The sequence below is a fragment of the Gadus morhua genome, unplaced genomic scaffold (genome assembly GCF_902167405.1).
Source record: "Gadus morhua unplaced genomic scaffold, gadMor3.0, whole genome shotgun sequence".
In the NCBI taxonomy this organism is placed as follows: Eukaryota; Metazoa; Chordata; class Actinopteri; order Gadiformes; family Gadidae; genus Gadus; species Gadus morhua.
Window position 1 is genome coordinate 147,249 of NW_021964150.1, and position 19,165 is coordinate 166,413.

General features: G+C 41.6%; 1 long non-coding RNA gene and 1 pseudogene across 1 annotated transcript; both read right to left on the reverse strand.

Annotated features, from left to right (window-relative positions):
• Positions 1-424: 424 nt before the first annotated feature.
• LOC115539353 (EP-cadherin-like) lies at positions 425-6,495 on the reverse strand (annotated as a pseudogene).
• Positions 6,496-14,590: 8,095 nt separating this feature from the next.
• Positions 14,591-15,400, reverse strand: LOC115539377 (uncharacterized). Its single transcript, XR_003975859.1, has 2 exons — positions 15,179-15,400; positions 14,591-14,810 (listed from the first exon to the last, which is right to left on the reverse strand). It is a non-coding gene; the product is annotated as an uncharacterized LOC115539377 (long non-coding RNA).
• Between the last annotated feature and the right edge of the window lie 3,765 nt (positions 15,401-19,165).

Consider the following 19,165-nt stretch of genomic DNA (forward strand, 5'->3'; position numbering starts at 1 on the left):
GGATTAGGGTGTAAACATTTTCTGTGAAACTCAAGTAAATGACACCAACCGATGCTTTAAGTAACTTGCTTTGATGCTTTTTAATAAAGCAATAATTTTGAAGAATCATCATGAAATTAAATTACACTTAATATCACGATTGACTCACATCATCAATAAATTTGCCAATGTCTTCAGGATTGGCAGGCTGAGGTCGATACTCGGCTTTAGGCATGAAGCATGGCATGACGTCACTTCCGGAAGACCTCCGGGCGGTCGTCCGGACCACGATGGAGCACACTCGGATCATAATTAACCTTAAAGAACAAAATATAAGTCAAACCACAGCAGGTAATGAGCAAATGACGCAACAGAAGTGCAACAGAAGTAAAAACAGCCCTCCTAAACAACAATTACATCATCACTTTTTAAACAGATTTCTTGATCAATTGAGCCAATATCGGGGCCGTGCCTGGTGGTCCTCTCCTCCCCCTTCTTCATCGTTGCAGTAAACGTTATCCCTGATGTCCTCATTTGGTGGTAAAGGCTCATTCTTGATCTCCACCTCTGCGTCTAATGAATATTAGCAGCAGCAATGCCAGCACTGCAGAGATAAAACAGTCGTCTTATTAGATCAGATGGGCAAGTTGCTGAATTTACTTTTCAATCATTAATAGCATCCCAGTGTCCTCATTCAGCAAAGGATGTGTCTCGACATGTTTAGCTATACATTAATATAAACTGTAGCCCTGTCCACAGTATTAAATCATTGTAAAAATTCATAACATTTAACCAATGTTGGTTGCCAGAGCTGAAAAGGAAAATTGCCATGAGGGCTGGCCTCATGGTGATTCAAGCTGACCAAACTGAAGTACCCCGATGACTTCATGTTTATTGATATGATTGGAGTCCAAATAGACCACAAAAACAATCATGCCATAATAGGCAAAGCGTATTTAGCTTTGGCTGTTTTAAAGGGTAATTCCGGTGTAAAATGGATTGGGGATATGTTTTGTATGATAACGAGTTAAAACGCATATCTTCATGTTGGCGCTTTTAGGCCGATCCCATCAAAACACCACAAACTTGGAAGGATGGGGGCACTGGTTATCGTAAAAAGTATATCGCTATTCTAAACCTCTTAAAAGGCTAAAAGTAACCCGACACTTCTTTGGTAGTAAAATAAGGGTCTTAACATACAAAACAAAGCATTGGTGGCGTTGTGTACGGATTGTTTATTAAATAAAGGACATTTTCCACCATCAGTAGATCACCCGTCAACGCCATTTCTCAAAGTCTCAATGCCTTGTTTTATATGTTAAGACCCCTTATTTTACTACCAAAGAAGAGTTTAAGTGGTTTAAAATAGGGATTTAGTTTTTACCATAACCAGTTCCCCCATCCTTCCAAGTTTGTAGTGTTTTGAAGGAATCGGCTAAAACAGCCCTCTGAAGAAAGCGTCTATATGCGGTATTCTATTTTGTGCTCCAAAACTGAACGTTTCAACTCGTTATCATACAAAATATATCCCAAATCCATTTTACACCGGAATAACCCTTCAAATGTTGTCTTCTTTACACAAATAAAGAGTAAAAGAATAGCCAATTGAAATCACGAGTTGAAGGAACGTTTTGTGACTGTCTTATTTTAGAAAATAAACGTACATAGCAAACTTACATAGCAGCAGCAGAACAGCTCCTGATCTTACTAGGAGGCCCGGCAGACCAATGCCTCCCTCACGGATCCCAACTTTGCAGGTCACTTCATTTCCTGTACAGTCGCAAACTGTGGCCATGACAATGTTGTCTTGCTCTAGACCATGGTTGTCTGCCACTCTCAGGACTACATTGTAGTCTCCCATGGGAAGGGCCCTGATTAATGTCAGGATTATCCCTGTTCCTAGATTAAAGAAAGAGGGAAGGATGAGAAAGATAAATCCAGACACCATCATTTTAATGATTTTTTAAGCTGTGAACAGGGTCTGTCCCATAAATATAATGGATGATGTTCAAATGTCAATCGATTTACAATAACAGCTACTTCACGTATCCATTAATCACTTGTGTCATCCATCGTAGCAGTCCAGTTATTCTTGGACCTGCCCGTTAGTGATACCGTGTAGGGTGCAGCAAAGTCTGGCCCATCGGCGTCCGTCACAGAGAGTAGCTGAGGGGCAGATTCCGTATTGCAAACCTGAAGAAGGTAGAGAAAAGCATGTGCTTAATGACGCACGCACGCACACACACACACACACACACACACACATACACACACACACACACACACACACACACACACACACACACACACACACCGTAATGTTGCGCTCATTGATTGAAGGGATGTTGTCGTTAACATCTTCTAGTATAATTTCCAGGGTTCCTGTACCAGTGGCTGGGGAAACATCTTCAAATGAAAATAAATCAAATGCATCATTACCCCGAAAATTATAATTGTACTTTGCACCAATATTTCTTAAACATAATGATTCTTTATAATTCCTACATACCATCGTCATATGCCATTATCAGGGCAGTGTATTTGCCGTCTTGAACGTATAGGCTCTCTCTGTCCATGCCGTTCTTCACTCTAATCAAACCCGTGTCCGGGTTCACACTGAGCCACCGCGCTGGGTCTTTCATGATCTTGTACCTGGATATACAAAGTGGAAAGTGACATGCAAATGCTTCATGATCTTGTACCTGGATATACAAAGTGGAAAGTGACATGCAAATGCTTCATGATCCAATAAAAATAAATAAAAGTGGTTGTTTGAGAAATGGAAAGTAATCGTTAATTAAACAAACGATTTTAACTTACGAGACATTCTGACTGCGTTCAGTGTCAGGGTCGGTTGCGGTGTACTGCACAATTTCACTGGCAACTGCGAGATCTTCCTTCCTCTTCACAACCTGAATGGTTGGCCTAAACACAGGAACCTCATTCAGATCTTCTACAGAAACCACCACCGTGGCAGTGGCTGTCGGAAGGCGGATGGCAAAGGGAATCTCGTTTTCAACGGTCACAAGCAGGGTGAAGGTCTTGGTCATCTCATAGTCCAGACCCTAAAACAGAGGTTTTGATTAGTTGATTCCAATGTAGAGATTTTTATCAAATATTGGTACATTTTAATGTATTTTGTAGTATCGTGTACAGAACATTTTTCTTAAGCCACTACTCAAGATTCAACCCCACCTTCACAGTTGTAATGATTCCTTCTTGCTTGCCAGGTCCGGTTTCCACGGCAAATTGGCCATTCTTATCTCCATAAACAAATTTGAAACTTTGCGTTCCAGGCTGGAGACCGAAGCTCGTCCCGATCCGTTACAGACATCTTCACAACCAGCGCTCCCACTTTGTTTTCTGGGACACTGGCCTCATACTGTGCATTTTTGACCAGAAAGAACGATAAAGGAAAATAAAATGTAACCATATAAACCATTAAATAATGATGCAATTCAATTTTGCCCAATATGTGGATTGGAACTGAATGGATGGCCTGGAATTGTCCAGTTTGCATAATCATCATAATCATAATCGTGGTTTTGGACCCATGAAGATCTGTACTGGGGGTTTGTGTGGACTGCTAAAACCTGAACAGGGATCACGTCTATGAACCGTACTTTAACGCCATTGTTTCTGCGTTTAGGTTTTCAGTTAACACCACTATAAATGGACCAGGGATTGTCCCAGTCGTTCCAGTCCACAACTCCCCCTAATTTCTGAACAATCAGGGCATTTTCTCTGATCCCCCTTAGCAAAACTATTTTCGGGAAATACCCTGACTACTAGACAGTCACGTTACAAAGTCAATAAGCCTATTAGCCATGTGTTTTATCTTGGAGGGCACTGGGCAATGACAATTTACCATAGCCCTTAGAATCAGAGCAAATTGTTTTCTCAAGCAAGACTTCAGCCTCAAAGCAGTTGAGTAAGTCTCACAAGAGGCGAGTCGAAGTCAAGTCAGAGTCTCCAAGCGGTTTGATATTGACACGTCACAAGCCAAAATCGAGAAGAAATGGGTCTGGTTCCATAAAGAAGGAAAGGTCTTCACACGTTTACTTGCCTGAGCCATCTCAAAGGCCGGGGCATTGTCGTTACTATCAGTAACTGTGAGGTGAACATGCCCGTTAACAGTCAGGCCTTCTCCTCTCATGTCTGCAGCTTCTACTTCCAGAGTGTACTTCGGGTATTTCTGCAGAAAAATATACAGATTGAAGTCCATTTTCAATAAAATAATTGTGCATATGGAAACCTTTCTGCTGAAAATGACTGCCGTGGATAAATGAATACAAATCCGTACCTCTATGTCGAGCCCTATTTTGTTGACTCTGATGGCTACACTAACAGGGTTTATGGCAAACAAATAGCATTGGGCAACTTTGGTCCTGGCTCAGAATTTTATAGTGGACTAAAGAATTATCAGAATTTGGGTCGTCCAGATCTGTGGGCTCTGATTGTAATCACTTCAAAGCCTGCAAGGGAAAGACAGGAGAAAGGACAGGGGAAAGACAGGAGAAAGACAGGGGAAAGACAGGAGAAAGACAGGGGAAAGCCGAAGAATGGATTTACAAAAACATGAAGCGCTCCAGTTGTAGTAGGTGGTCACATCTAGAAAACAATTAGGATGTAGAGTAGGGCTGCAACGATAAGTCAATTATTCGATATGTTCCCTTAGCCCCCCCCCCCGACAATTAATCAATTCTAATTTTAATAAATCAATTGTTTGAATAATTTATCAAGCACAGATAAGATTTGCTGCTTAATGCTTCAGTTCAATTTAAATATTTTGTGCATGGATATTCATATGAACTATAGCATAGTGCGGGTTGTCAGATAAACTAAGCACATTTTATAGACTAAATGAATCCAAAAAAATAATTACAAAAATCGACTATGAAGAGAAGCATGCGTTGCAGAGATGGGCACAAAATATAAGCTGCAGTGTTGATTTATGATTCAGGTGCATTCAATTAATTCTGTTCCATGTTTATTCCAATAGAGTTACATTTTAAAAGCATTTAACTAGTAAGTGGTGGTGGTTTTTAATTAATAAATATGGGGTTGGCTTAGGTCAGGAGGTGCTTAATTACAATTAGTTGTCTAATTGTAATTAAGTCATCGGAGGATTAATCTCAAATTCCCAGTCGACACATTCTATAGAAATGGTTTTGATTTCCTCTGCGTGGCATTACCTATCGCTGAAGCCTCTGCAACTTCTGCGACATAGGGATCTTGGGTGAAGACTGGTTTGTTGTCATTCATGTCGAGGACATTTACAATGACGGCCATGGTTGACTCAGCCTGAGCGTTCACCATGCTCGCAAAGTTGGCAAGAACGTCTAACTGCATAGATAAATATTGATTATTTTACATGCAAGGGTCGTGCATATTGACACATTTTTAATTTGGCCAGCAGGTTTTCCCTACCATGTACTGGGATTTCCTCTCCCGGCTAGGGGCTTGGTCACATAAAGCTGGGCCGGTGTTTCTGTCGATAATGAAGAGGCCGTTTTGCTCCGTAACTCGTTATCTTGTACTCCATTCTTGACCATTTATCTTTATCAGAACGAATCTAAAGGAAGATAATGCATAAAAACATTGTTACCCTGGTAAAACTGAATAGTAATTCAATACCTTTTTCACTTTGGATTTCGATATTGTCTTCACATGTAGTTCAAGTTAAAAAGTACCCTTACGTCATCTTACCTGGGCCACTAGTTTGGGGTAGGGCCCCCTATCATTCTCCAGAATGTTGAGAGGAGGGATAATCCAGGCTCTCTTCCGCCTCTTAGAAAAGTTAAGAAAGCGCAAAACTGGCAGGTTTTGAATAACCTAAAAGGAGTTCAAGGATTAATGTTGAATTTAAAATAGGAGGGATGGAATTGCAAAAAGAAAAGAAGAGAATTAAGGTTGAGAAATTGGCATCGCAAACAATGATATACATCTCAGAAAATAAACAGTTTTTTATGACTGGGACCACAAAGATAGCTCTTTCTTATTGGAAGGGTCCACATTTGCCCTCTTTTGCAGTTCCTTTCCTGGATTCTGATGTGCCTGAATTTTCATGGGGTGACGTCCAGGGTGATGATGGCCATTGCCATGGAGTTGCACCCTGATTATTGTACCACATTTTTGCCCCTAGGAATTCAGGGAAGAGATGAGGAAGTCCCTTTTTCTTCCATGCATGGTAGTTCTCGTCACCTTCACAAAATACCACATTACTTCCAAAACTAGGACAGAGGCTATATTTATGCATCTCAAAACACACACTTACCATTAATGTTCCGTCCTGTTCCACATGGAAATGGCGGTCGCTGCTGCCGAATTTGAATCTTTTACGGGCCATGCAGTCATCAAAACCAACTGAAATGTCAGCACAATAGAAGTTAACCTTTATACACTGCGTCTGAATAAATCCTGAGTCGAAACACAAGAAATAGGAGCAATGGTGAGAAATTAGCACTGAACCAAACGCTGGTCTCTTTTTACTACTACTCTTCACCACCAACAACAGTGTGGAGCATTGACCCTTTAACATTTCACTTCAATTTATTGTATGTGACAAATAAAAACACTTGAACTTGAACTTGAACAATGTAAGGCACATTCTTTAGATCAGATGTCAGAGGTAGGGTGAGGGTAAGCTAGTAATAGTTTGTGCTTCTCAAGTGAACAACTATCTAAATTCCAACGCAGTGAGAGACAAGGGATGATGAATTTGAAGCTTCTCTGCAGCTTCAAAGGGGAAAGTTAAGAATTTAACCCATTTATTTTCAAACAGACAAAGATAGGCTTCTTACTGTGCGTTCACACCAAAAGCGAATTGAGCTGCGAAATCACCAGAAGTCATTCCCTTTCTATGGGCAAGAGCGACAAAGCGACACAAGCGTCAAACGCTACCAGCGGCGAAAGGTGAGTGACCAGAGCGACCAAAAAAAGTTGAAGACGGCTAAACTTTATGCAAATTACTATGACGCGTTTCAGCGGCAAAACACTGACAGCCAATCGGAATGTAGACGCTCTTTGCTTGCGTGGATCCCAGGGAACACCGAACACCGGCACTTTTTTTTTGGTTCCTACTGAATGTACAAAATGTCGACTGAAAAATGAATCGCGGCTGTAACTGGGCACCCGGTGTTGTACGATCCGAGCCTTTTTCATTTCAGAAATCGCAACAAAAAGGCTCTGGCCTGGGCGGAGGTGTCACACCTGGTTGGTTGGTCTGGTGTGCGAGTTAATGAAACGTTTGAGATTATTGTAAAATAGGCGCGATACATACCTGCTAACCGAGATCCTAGCATACTAATCTTCCTTGCTCTGAATGGGACAATATCGTTTTCAAATTACGAAAATACATAGCCTACGTTGTGCAAAGGAATAATACGTTGTGCAAAGGTATAATGCATGCATAATAATGAAATAATAATGCACGGAACAAACGTGTCACTTCAATGCAGTTTAATGGAGGATAGACAGCTGACAAATGACCATTTAGCAGACGCTTTTATCCAAAGCGACTTACAATAAGTACATTTGTCATAAGAAGTGAAACAATATATCGCTGTCAGTGAGAGTGATAATGACAGCTGTGTTTTCTGTTGTGTGTTCAATAGTTAATGAGTGCAACATCCATAGTGATTTTGATCAAAGTGATGATAAGCAGGAGTATTTATAGAAAATATTTGCGATCTAGAACGTTCTTATTTAAGCGGGAATCATTGTCATTTGCTCTCCATACCACCAATCAAACCAACCAATCGCGTGTAGTCATGCTTTAAACAAAACACGTTTTTGAAATCGTCACATACACAAACTATTCGACAAAACGAGGGATAAATGACAAGGGATATATCTCTTGTCTTTTATCCCTCTATTCCCACTATTCCCCACTATTCACGGAGCCTGAGGTGAATCATTTTTAATTAAATAGTCGAGATAGATAGATAGCCTAGTCAACACACAAATTGTCGGGAATTAATTTAGGTGATTCGGCTCACACAGGACAGTAGCCTACAAGACCACATAGAACAAGGGAGACAAGTCTGACTGGACACAAAATACATCACATTAAAACTAGACACGCGTTGATAGATAGATAGACAGATTGGCATGGATAAATAGGTTCTATTATTTGCCTTGCGGAGCCAGCCAGTCCTGTGCACGTATGCAAATTAGCCATGTGCGCCAATGTCAATTTGTTTGACGAATGAGTGCAGATCATGATTTGCAGATGCAGATCAGTGAAACATATTTTAACTAGCCTACTACAGCATATAACCTTTTTTTGTTCTCAGTTGTAATTTCATTTTAGGAGTTTTATATATATATATACATATATATATATATATATATATATATATATATATATATATATAGGAGGGGAATCACTGTCCTACTTGCTGTCAAAGCATTTATCCAACAAGCAAAACCGTCTTTGCAATATGGCCAAAGTGTATGGGAGTTCACTCTTTGATATGGCTGTCTGTACTAAAAGCATACGGCTCCTTTAAATGCGTGTGCAAAATTGAATTGTACGTCATGAGCGACAAAAGCGAACAGAAATATTCGCAGCGATACTTTGTGAGCGACCAAAGCGTCTTTGCAGCGTGATTCGTTTGGTGTGAACGCAGTTAGTGGTTCCGTGTAGTGAGAAAAACTGAATTGGCCTCAGCTTTTAGGTCGTGTAACACAGCAACCGAGCTAAAATACCCATTTCCCGAGATAGTTTTCCAAGCACCAGTAGCCTAACCAAAGGTGGCCTTCAAAACCACGCTAAGTTAACGTCACATCGTTACTTTAAAGAGGTTAATTTATAATAAATGCTACATCTGGCCTGGATGAATGAATTGTTGAATGCACAAGTAGGAAAAGTCCAGTGCACACTAGGTGAAAAGCAACCCAACGCAATGACTAATTAGAAATGTAAATTCAAGATGGTTGTGTGTTGGGAGATAGTTTAATAGTAATGAATGTTTCTTAGCGTTCTAGCCGAAAATTGCTAGTGTGAGCCTGCCAAACTGTGAAAAAGTTCCAATTCGAACACAGATGTGTTCTTTTTTCGTGACGTCAAAGTGCCTTTTACTCTTTCGAAGTAAGGATCAACAGGCGGCACAGCATTAGAGAGAGGGTCAAGCTTCCCGGATACTTAAAGTATAAGACAAACTTCATAGACACAACATGGCTCGGCCCCACCAAACACGTGGCCTTGAGTGTGGCTCCAGCCACTAGAGGCGCAAATCTCTGGTTTCATCACGATATGATATTAAATCGATTCATTAGACAACGATACGATATTTGCCGATATAAAAAATCTGCCGCGATACGATTTCGATTTGATTCAGGAATATGCGATTGATATGAGGCGATATCCTATGCCCATTTAACACAACCTCTTACATTCACTTCAACTCACATAAACTTAATTATAATTTCCTCATTTTATTTCTTTGCTATTCCGGATATTTAAAACCAAAACAATCCATTTTAATGCAAATAATAAAAGTCCACATTGCATTTCAGTGCAAAAGGTTTTTTTATGGCTTAAATTAAAGAGCTTATTAAATTAAAGAGCTTTCATTTTGAACATAGACCATACCTATCTGTGTGGATAGTTTCTTTCTAAAAACAAAACATCCCTCGGAATCATCTTGGCTTTTAAGATAAGCCATTCGTGTTGCCAGATAGAGCAACTTTTCCCACCAAATTTGGCTACTTATAATCACGTTAGACTGGAAAAACTGGAAATCTGGCAAAACAAACCGAAACTAGACATCTTCGCGCTCACACATGTGCCTCGTTTTACTGATGAACGGATACGAGCCGATAGGCGCACTTGCGCAGAAATAGTTTCATTAACACCCGCGCAAGGAGATTGTCAAAATAAAAGCGTATAATACGGTGATATGCATCGATGTTTGGGCGTTGCATCGATGCAGTTGGATCGTTCGCCAATTAATCGATGTATGGATCATTCCGATTGAGGCGTATATTTGATAATTTCTAATTCTGATTGAGCTGTTCTTCCACTTCTAATTGGATCAAAAGTGTCCATAAACGCGGTTATGTGGCGGATCTATTGCGTGTGTGCATGAATGTCCTCACGCTCTGGCGACAAAAGAAAATCAATGACAGCAACTGAAAACTATGCCGGTATGAAACTAAAACTGTGATTCTGAAAAAAGTATTAAAGCTATCGAAATTTCGCTTAGATATTATTGAAGATACAAGTGTGTAGATCTTTTCATTGATTTAAAAAATGAATTGGTTACAATGTGTTGAATTGTCAGAGGTTGACCAGACGGCTTCAATGAAACCAACTGAAAGTAGTAGAAAGGAGTGGTTGCATCCGGCGTTACATGAAACAGTGATATTGACGACCCCCTTGATAATAGTTAAGAAAAAATGAGAAAAAAACGGCAAATTTATAATGTAATAAATCAGCTTAAAAAAGTAAATGAGCGGAGTTGCATCCGACGTATACATTATCCCTTACATATTTTGCGTTGTTTTTGAGAATTCACCAATTAATCGAAATAATGAGTGTAATTGTGTTCACAAGAAGAGTTTAAAGCATCAGGATACTTGTCTATAAAATATATTGGTATATTTTGGTATCTAATTGAAAAGAAAATTAGGAGGCATTGCTCATCCCTGATATGAGAGCATCAAGCCTGGACGTTGGGGGTGTTGACAACAAGTAACTTCCAGGTCATTAAAAATAAATGATTCCCCAATAATCATCTTTATGTTTGTCCAAACAATTTGCACATTGTAATCGTATATTTTGTCGTATCGTACAATTAGTATACTGTACAAAAGAAATACTGTGAGAAAGGCAACTTCAATACTCATTCAGTCTCATCATAATATTTCGATTCGGGGGGGGGGGGGGGGGGGGGGGGGGGGGGGGGGGGGGGGGGGGGGGGGGGGGGGGGGGGGGGGGGGGGGGGGGGGGGGGGGTGGGGGTGGTATTTTAAGTGCAATACTTATTCGTAATGTCAAAATACAACACTTTAATAAGAATAATAAGTCAAAGTTTAGATCAAACTAATAGTGCAAATATTTCAGCTTTCTTTCGACCATGTCCGTTGAGGATTTTTAATTTTATTTTTTCAGACTGGCCACCCATGTGGCTACGCCCCTGTTGTTGAGCCATAAAACTAGCAATACACCACTCCCCTGTCTGTAGCTAAGTGCACTGAACGGCACGACATTAGTCGTATGGAATTATTTCCAGCTAAAGTATACTAGTTGAACTGGTCTATATTATAGGTAGGCCCAGGCCCAGCTATATACATTTGCCGTATGTACTCAAGAATCATGACGGCATATAGAAAACCATTGTTACCTTTGCCAAGGACCGTCCGCTATGAAGATGTCTTCTGTCTACTTCGAAAAGGTTAGAATCCTTCTTGAAACCAGCAGACATTTTGGCTTTTCAGGAGATGATGCCCAAGCCTGTAGAAGAAAAGCACATACGTTCAGGGGAATAAGTTACAGTGGAACCTATATCTGATGGTTTGAGGAGAGATCATTGTAGCCCAGGATGGTCCAGGAGGCACACGATATTTCACATGTAGCCTATGTAATGTTTTTCAACATTTATGTTATGTGTTTCAATATGTATGTATGTATGTATGTATGTATGTAGTATGTATAGTATTTCAATTCAACATGTATGCATGTAGGCTCATAGGCCTGTACCGACGTGATGAGGTTTAGTTAGTTACCAATGTTTTCACATATTCCACTGAAATGTTGATTAAGCTGTGATACAAAACTAGTTACACTAGAATACATGACTAGTTAAACTAGTATAGTAGAATACATGATTACATTAGTTTGTAACGCAGATTCACACTAAAAAACCCGAAATAACAAAAGGTCTGCGAGCAATATGGAAAATGTAATAGGCCGAGGCTATATTATTTTAATGTTTATGATTTAAAACTTATCACTGGACAGCGTCAAATGTAAAAGTACGAAGTAGGCGTAGGACGCACAGAGAATGGCGTCGTGGAGCTCACACAAAAGTCAGAGGAAATCTCACCTGGGCGAAGACGAGGAGTATCCACTCCCAGCCACCAAACAGGCCCATTGGTCTACAAAGATCCACACTGTGTTCCCACTGGCCTTCTCGCTGTAATGACCCCCTACTGGGGTTCCCCTCGTATCCCCGTTGGGCTACTGTTCTTACCCCCTCCTACCTGGGTCTCCTCACTGCTGTTCTTACCCCCTCCTACCTGGGTCTCCTCACTGTTCTTACCCCCTCCTACCTGGGTCTCCTCACTGCTGTTCTTACCTCCTCCTACATGGGTCTTATGTCTTGTTTTGATAATGCTGTTGACGATGCAGCTCTTGCTGTTTTGTGACCCTAGATTGTTTTATGAATTTAAGGCGACCTTGGGTGTCATGAAAGGTGCCTTGAAATAAAATGTTATTCAATGTATTATTAATATTATTATAATTAATAAGAATATTAAACATAAGCTGCAGATCAACAGCAGAATAACTCAGTGGAAGAGATGCAACACTATCTTGTGATATCAGCATTTCATTTTACACAAATTCATTATCATTAGTATTATCATTAGACCAATCATATTGCTGTGGAAAACGAAATGTCCTGAACATTTTGATTCTGTAACATGCAGTCTTTGTCACAACCAGCTTCTCTGACCACAAGTATGAAGCACTAAATATCATGAAATTGATTATTCAACAGGAAATATTGACATGTTCCAACTGATGCCACCATCCACTAACTGATGTCTACTGTTTTTTTTCTCATTTAGAGCTGCTGCTGTCGAGTGCCAACATAAAATCAAGACTCATTCGAAGAAGAAGTTCAAGTGGGTAGGAGAGGGGAATATGAAAGTATAATAACATGAGGATACTCACCACTGATACAACACTAATCATTTCTCTTGATCCTTAGATTCAGACAAGCGTCACAAACCAGTTGGTGAGTAAAATATGTTTTATTGCAGTTCTGCTCTTATGATTACTGCTACTACCTACTATTGCTAAGTGAGTCCGTCTCCACGGCGGCGCGTACACACGCAGCGGCTTGGGGCTCTCCAGACTTTTAGGGTGCGTCCCATTTCTACCCTTACCCCTCCCCCTTACCCCTCCCCCTTGGTTTGAAGGGGTAAGGGTGTCCCAATTCTCATTTTGGTTAAGGGGTAGGGAGAAGACAAAAGGCTACGTAGCCCTTGAAACGAAGCGAAAATGTAGCTTGAAACAAAGCTATCCAAGGACCACACTTCAAAGGGAGGGCTTCGGGAAAATCCGGCCGAAAATGCATTTTTACTAGTTGTTATCATTCGGACTCATGATGTAAGTTGACTGTATATTCAGCTCGAAGTCATACACGGACAATGCGATCTCTGAGCTCGATATAAAACATGACATAACGGTAAATAACCGTTGAACTATACAAGATTTTAGCGCTCTCTAGTGGCCAACCGAAATCGCCAAATAAACAAACAGCAGCGATGGTTCAAGCGAAGGACACGCACACATGTAAGTATTTTCAGCACTTTAATTACGGCAGACTGGTGTAATAATACTATTTTCGAGCGGTTTTTAATTGTGAAGTTAGTTTTGAATCACTAGTCAAGTTTGTTTTGATTCACTAGTCAAGTTTGTTTTGAATCACTAGAAGCCGATGCTAATGTGTTCCGCTATCGCTATTTGTTGAGATAGATATCCGATAACCCTTGACATGACATGTTAAGGTTTCAAGTAACATTTGTGTGCAGTGGTATGCTTACTACTACTATTCCTTGGTTGATTATACCGCGCAAGGGGAAGGGGTAAAGGGGGAGGGGTAAGGCCCATCCCATTTCTAGCCCTTACCCCTTCCCCTTACCCCTCCCCCTTACCCTCTCCCCTTACCCCTCCCCTTACCCTTCCCCTTGCCCCTCATACAGAGGGTAAAACGTTCCCCTAAGAAATGGGACGCCCCTCCATTTCATGGCTTCATCGTCGCTGACTGCTATGTCAACAGAAGCCACGAGTAGGCATGTTTCAGATCAAGCATACGTTGCGTTGCGTTGCCTCACATAACATAATGAATTAGTGGATAAAAACGTCAGAAATGCTGGCGTTAACTTCCCTATGTGATGCGACGCGTCACATGGCTTTAAAAACTCGCTGGATCTCCATTGTAACTCCGTCCGTCTGCTTTTCTGTGCATATGCTCTTTCAAATAAATGCAGACATAAGACACTCCCTCAACATATCAAAACATTTCCATAGGATAGATAGGATAGGATAGGATTTTATTTGTTGTCATTGCACATACACACAGGTACACACAGGTACACACAGGTGCAACGTCAAACCACTCCCCAGGGAAACAAAGGCATGCCATAGGGAACAACGAAACCAACTTACTTAGGAACCAATATTTGGTGGAGTTCACATAAAAAAGGTATGAACAATGATAAAAAATAAAACAAAATCAAATTAAATTTAGCTCGGCTACACACACACACACACACACACACACACACACACACACACACACCCACACACACACACACACCACACACACACACCACACCAAAATACTAAATTACAACAAAAACAATGGTCTCGTTTGGTTGATACATTCATTAGGCAATTGGTATAATGACACAGACATTCAGTGGGCTATTGAGCTCAACACAGAAATACCAAAGTAGAAAACAGACGCAAGAATGAAAAGATTGAACAACGTAAGACTCATTCCCACTGTTTTCTGGCGATCATTTCCGATTTTAGGAACTCATTGTCCCTGGTCCCCCTGAAATGAATGAGCCGTCTGGTCTCCTGTGGTGTCCCTGAGGTAAAGGTGGAAAGGAAATCTTCAGTTTGACAGGCGAGCGACGTAGCCTAGGTGGCAGCTTTACCGATATCAAAGCAGTGCGCCGGTATAATCAACCAAGGAATAGTAGTAGTAAGCATATCCACTGCACACAAATGTTACTTGAAACCTTAACATGTCATGTCAAGGGTTATCGGATATCTATCTCAACAAATAGCGATAGCGGAACACATTAGCATCGGCTTCTAGTGATTCAAAACAAACTTGACTAGTGAATCAAAACAAACTTGACTAGTGATTCAAAACTAACTTCACAATTAAAAACCGCTCGAAAATAGTATTATTACACCAGTCTGCCGTAATTAAAGTGCTGAAAATACTTACATGTGTGCGTGTCCTTCGCTTGAACCATCGCTGCTGTTTGTTTATTTGGCGATTTCGGTTGGCCACTAGAGAGCGCTAAAATCTTGTATAGTTCAACGGTTATTTACCGTTATGTCATGTTTTATATCGAGCTCAGAGATCGCATTGTCCGTGTATGACTTCGAGCTGAATATACAGTCAACTTTACATCATGAGTCCGAATGATAACAACTAGTAAAAATGCATTTTTCGGCCGGATTTTCCTCGAAGCCCTCCCTTTGAAGTGTGGTCCTTGGATAGCTTCGTTTCAAGCTACATTTTCGCTTCGTTTCAAGGGCTACGTAGCCTTTTGTCTTCTCCCTACCCCTTAACCAAAATGAGAATTGGGACACCCTTACCCCTTCAAACCAAGGGGGAGGGGTAAGGGGGAGGGGTAAGGGGTAGAAATGGGACGCACCCTAAGGGGGAGGGGTAAGGGGGAGGGGTAAGGGGAAGGGGTAAGGGCTAGAAATGGGATTGGGCCTTAGGTTTTGTCAATAAATGTTTAGTTGTAGTCTTAGTTTAATTTAAGTTTAATTGTGAAGTTGTTGCCACGCAATCATCTTGGGGGTCTCCTGACCAAGATTTTTGTACGTAATAGTTTAGTTGTAGTTTTATTTTAGTTTTAGTGTAATTGTTTACTTGGGTTGCCATGGCGATGGATACACAGCTCTCCAGGCTAAACGTTTTTGTTTTTTTAGTTTGTTTTTTTTAACACTAATGTGCCCTCTACTGGCAAAACAGTATAGCCGTGTTGAGCTCTCTGGTCATAAATCGTGATGTACATCGACTGTCAAGCGAGATATCCATCCCTGCCGAGATCCGCAGATTAGCCAGCGGAAGCTCTGCCTCAACAGGCCGGCAGAGGAGACGCTGTGAGCGGAAGCAGGAGCGAGGAAGCGGGCCGGTGTACGAGCTCGGCTAAAGGCTAACCCATCCAAACCACCGCTTCCTTCAATCTTCCTAGCCAATGTTCGCTCAATACGGAATAAACTGGACGAGATTAGACTTCGACTCACAGCACAGAGGACTTTGACTCACTGCTGCTGCATGATCTTCACCGAGACGTGGTTAGACAGCACCACACCAGACGCAGCTATCCAGCTAGCAGGCCGCACCGTCTACCGGGCCGACAGAACAGCTGACTCGGCTGTACAAAGGCGGAGCAGGCAGCCATCCAGAGGCTGATTAAAACAGCGGGAAGGATCATTGGAGTAGAGCTGCCCGACATCTTGTCCATCTCCTCCTCCCGTTGCCTGCAGCGCTCTAAACGCATCCTCACAGACCCTTCTCATCCTGCCCATCATCTGTTCCTGTTACTCCCGTCAGGAAAAGGTTCAGATCAAAAAAGGCACGCACCTCCAGGATGGCAAAGAGCTTCTATCCCTGTGCAATAAGGCTCCTCAACAGCTTGACCACCCCACTCCCCACCCCCCTTCATCTCCCCCGCCCCCGGCCCAGCCCTCCCTGCCCCCCATGGACTGCACTCTAAGACTTGATGCACCTTAATATGGAGATATGGAGATATATTGCTTTTATTATTTTTATTATTATTTTATGCATGATATTTATGAATCTATTTATCAATTGTTTTTATTATTATTTAGCTGTGTAAGTCTGGTTGCCTCTACTGTCTCGTTGTCTTTATGGCAATGACAAATAAGTACTTTGAACTTTGAACTTTACCAATACAGAGACCTTGGTGACTTGTCTAGCTCATTGGAATATACAGCTCTGTAGATCTAGAAACATCTAGATACATCTATCTCAGTGGACTATACAGCTCTATAGATCTAGCTCCATCTAGCTCACTGGACTATACAGCTCTTTAGATCTAGAACCATCTAGCTCAGTGGACTATACAGCTCTATAGATCTAGAACCATCTAGCTCTGTGGACTATACAGCTCTATAGATCTAGAACCATCTAGCTCAGTGGACTATACAGCTCTATAGATCTAGATACATCTAGCTCACTGGACTATACAGCTCTGTAGATCTAGATACATCTAGCTCACTGGACTATACAGCTCTATAGATCTAGATACATCTAGCTCATGACCTCACCTCCTCCCATTCTGCTACATCCCAGCTTCTTCTGACAGCTGCTCTGAGAACACTGAGGGGCAGAATCCGCTCCTGAGGCCCAACCTATGACCACAGTCAGTACTTTACCACTTTACAATACTTATTCAGAGTCATATGTTAAAAGTTATATATTATCAGCAGCCTACTTTATCACAGTAATGGTAATACTTAAACAATAATCCATCACAGTGATAGATTAACAGCCATATGTTAACGGAACTTCATCACAGTAATAGATTAACATTCATATGTTAACGGAATTTCATCACAGTAATAGATTAATAGTTATATTTTAACAGTACTTCATCACAGTAATAGATAATAGTCATATTTTAACAGTACTGCATCACAGTAATAGATTAACAGTCATATTTAAAGATACAAGATTATTTTACAATGTTGTGTTGCGTTTAATGAACTGTATTGTAAATTGCCTCCATCTTGTCTCCTGACTCCTGTGGCACAAAACAAACATACCCACACTGCACACACACGCTCTCTCTCTCCCTCTCTCCCTCTCACGCACACACACACACACACACACACACACACACACACACACACACACACACACACACACACACACCCCATCTACGTAGTTTCCTGGTACAAAGGACCTAAAGTGTGTATCTGTCTCGTCACATTAGGCTTCAGCAGTAATTGATAAATGTTCAGTCTAGTAAACCGATATCCAGCCCGCGTCGCCTCGTCTGAACCCACGCGGAGGAAAGAGTCACTTTCTCTTTCAGACGACCACGGGATTTATTTGATATCAGTACTAATGACTTAGAAAAAATAAAAAACTCCATTCATAGACTATTGGTCAAGAGTCGCCTTGGCCAGAGCCATATTATATCCTTCAAATTCGCAATGATATGCGAATTTGAAGGAGATAGCCCCTCCCACTCTATGGCTCAGAGGAGATAACCCCTCCCACTTTATGGCTCAGAGGAGATAACCCCTCCCACTGTATGGCTCAGAGGAGAAAACCCCTCCCACTTTATGGCTCAGAGGAGATAAACCCTCCCACTTTATGGCTCAGAGGAGATAACCCCTCCCACTGTATGGCTCAGAGGAGATAACCCCTCCCACTGTATGGCTCAGAGGAGATAACCCCTCCCACTCTATGGCTCAGAGGAGATAACCCCTCCTACTGTCACTCTGCATTCACAGGCCGTGACTGCCTCTAGTGGAGGAGATGAGAGCAGAGGAATGGCGGGGCAGGATGGGCCTACAACCAGTGGCGATTCTAGGGGGTGGCCTGGGGTGGCCAGGGCCACCCCTGAAAGCTCATTGGCCACCCCTGTGGCCACCCCAGATTTGATAGGTAGTTGGTGAAGTTCGTCAACACAAGAATAAGAGAAATACTGTCAATCAATGCGCTGCGTAGCGGTTATCAATGAAGTACGACATAACATTGTGTGGGGAATAGGTATTTTGGCGCCCCCTCTGGCTGTAGGCGCACACCTGCTCGTATAGACGGAATGAAACCGTCACTGGAATCCGTAGGTCCACGATACAACAACCCCCTACCCCCCCCCCCACCGTCAACAATCGCTGCCCGGAGACGTAACTGCGTACGTTCTTTTCTTTTTTAGTATGCCACCCTAAGATTTGCTGTGGCCCTCATTGGCCACCCACTGGAATAACCTTCTGGAGGCGCCACTGCCTAGAACTGGTGTACAGTATTATGTATACATGTTGCTGTTTGAGATAATGCTTTATAATCAAGAGTTGGTTTATAAAGTAACTTAATGTACTGTTACTGATATTTACTGATGTTATTATGCAGTTTTTTTGCTGTTTCGGGTGGATAATTCTCCATGTAATCTACAGTTGGTTTATAAAGTAACCAATGTACAGTTACAAATACATTACAGAT